The following is a 2,224-nucleotide window of genomic DNA, read 5'->3' as shown; positions in this document are numbered from 1 at the left end:
TTGATTAATTAATCAAGGCAAGAGATTTTTATTAGTCACCTCAATTCTATTTACTTACAATCATCATTTTTCTTTCACACTCCCTACGCTCCTACACTATCAATAGAGTATACAAAATCAAGAAATAAAATATAGATAGTACACACATAGCAGCCCCTTTTCTTTAACTCTGCTAAGGTCATACTCTTTTCCCTGCAAAAGTCACAATTTAATATTTGAAGCATGCTAAGATACAACTAAGATCAGACGCACCCTATGAGTACTCCACTTTTCAAAGTCTCACATGAAATTCCACTATTAGTCAAAAAAAATTATGGCAGCCACCAACCAATTTCATTTTTGTCAAAAATTGCAGCAAAATTTCCACATTTGCTGTAAATAGTTTTCAAGTTTTGCGGCCTAATCTGCCTATAAATTGAGGGCTTCATAGTAGCCTGAAAATCACCAACTACGATTCCCCCTCCTTCCTTTATGCACCAAAAATCATAGAGAGTTTATTTCAGCTGCAATCTAGACCCCAAGAGGTAAGCTCAACTTAAACTTCTCCATTTTCTTCTTGAGTTCAGCCTGCAATGGTTAAGCAAAATCCACAATTATGTTTCAGTTTATTCATTCCTGAATTCATTAGCACAGCAGCCAACCAAGCACAAAAAAACACAGGTGATTGCTAATCTCATTTTACTCTAGTTCGTGCTACATGATTCACACCAACAAGTATGCTTATGTTTTAGAAAGTCAGAATAAAGAATTGAGATATATATGCTTAATGGACTTAGCAAAGTCACGTTTCAGTAATACAGATTTACACATGTTATGTAGAATGTCGTATGCGTTTATGATTCCCACTGGACTCTAGAAATTAAATGCTAACACAGTAGCAACCCCACAACGCCATTAATCCCTTGCACATATAGTATATAGAACCAAGACTTCACGTAAATTTGAGAAGTGAACTTGAGTAGAAGGAAAAGGAAGTGGGACTATATCGATGTACCTGTTCAGTCGAGCCGAGGGAATGACGGCGGCGATCCCTTGCTGCCTCGCTGGAATCTGACTATAACAACAACGGCGCGATGAGGCATCGAGCCCGTCTACACCAAAGAGGACAGCAGCGGTGGTAGTCCATGATGAAAGAATTAGGGTTCGATTGGGGGTATAATCTGGAGTTGAAATTTCAGAGAAGAAACACGGAAGATGAGAGTTTTGGGCAAGGTCTGATGCCAACGCCAACCTCACCGGACTCGGCCATGGCAGAGCCTGTCGAGGAGGATGCACGGCTGAGGTCATGCAATTTGAGAGGAGAGAGCACGATCAGAGATAGAGAGGAAAGGATGGAAAAAGAGAGGAAGTCAGAGACGAAGGGAGCAGCGCCAGTGGCCGGTTGCGGCCTCGCCGGTACTCCAACGACTTGATGCCGGTTTCGCCGGAAAGGGAACCGCGGCGGCGGATCTGCCGCAAAGGGGAGACTCGGCGACGGCTGACTCGTCGACTTCAGGCGGAGCGGCAACAGCTTCAGAAGGGAGGCGGCTGAGCGGGGCGGCGCGGCCGAAGGCCAAGCGCCGCTGGTCGCGGCCCAGAGCAGAGCAACAGCGGCCGGAGGAGATCGAGCGAGATAGAGAGAGATGTGAGCAGCGATTCCTTTCTTGATTGAGAGACAGAGAGCCGAGCGCTGTTGTGAGAAGGAGGGAGATGCAGCGTGCGTTTTTTTTTTAGAATTAAGAGAGAGAAGAAATGTTTGGCTTTAATAAAGATAGAGGGAGAGAAGGAATGTTTTACTTTAATATAGAGGGAGAGAGAGAACCGATGGTAGTGTGAGGATTCAGAGAGAGAGTTAGTTCTGCTTTAAAAAAAAAAGGTGAGTTTTGATAATTAAGAAAGAGAATGAGTGTTATACTTTAATAAAGATAAAAGAGAGAGAAAGAGTGTTCTCCTTTAATGAAAAAAATAGAGAGAGAGAAGAGAATTGTCGGTAGAGAGAACCGAGAGTGAAGACTTAAAAGAGGAGTGGGCCTTCCTCAGTTGGGCCGGGTTTGGGCCGATTCTTTTGGGCTTGTTTTTATTCTTCTTGGGCCTGGTTCAGTTTATTTGTTGGGCCGGATATTAATTCATTTGGGCCTTGCTTATTTTATTTCCATTGGGCTAATATATATTTATTATTTGGACTCCTATTATTTATTAATAATGGGTCTCGAATTTATATTATTTGGGATCCTACAATTTAATT

The 2,224-nt window shown here is 42.6% G+C and overlaps 1 long non-coding RNA gene across 1 annotated transcript; it reads right to left on the bottom strand.

Annotated features, from left to right (window-relative positions):
* On the bottom strand, nt 1-1,753 carry LOC131011293 (uncharacterized). Its single transcript, XR_009096845.1, has 2 exons — nt 995-1,753; nt 1-192 (listed from the first exon to the last, which is right to left on the bottom strand). It is a non-coding gene; the product is annotated as an uncharacterized LOC131011293 (long non-coding RNA).
* Nucleotides 1,754-2,224: the final 471 nt, after the last annotated feature.

This window comes from Salvia miltiorrhiza, chromosome 2, assembly GCF_028751815.1.
Source record: "Salvia miltiorrhiza cultivar Shanhuang (shh) chromosome 2, IMPLAD_Smil_shh, whole genome shotgun sequence".
NCBI classification, from domain to species: domain Eukaryota; kingdom Viridiplantae; phylum Streptophyta; class Magnoliopsida; order Lamiales; family Lamiaceae; genus Salvia; species Salvia miltiorrhiza.
Note: the sequence above shows the minus strand (reverse complement) of the source record. Positions and strands in the feature narration are given on the sequence as shown.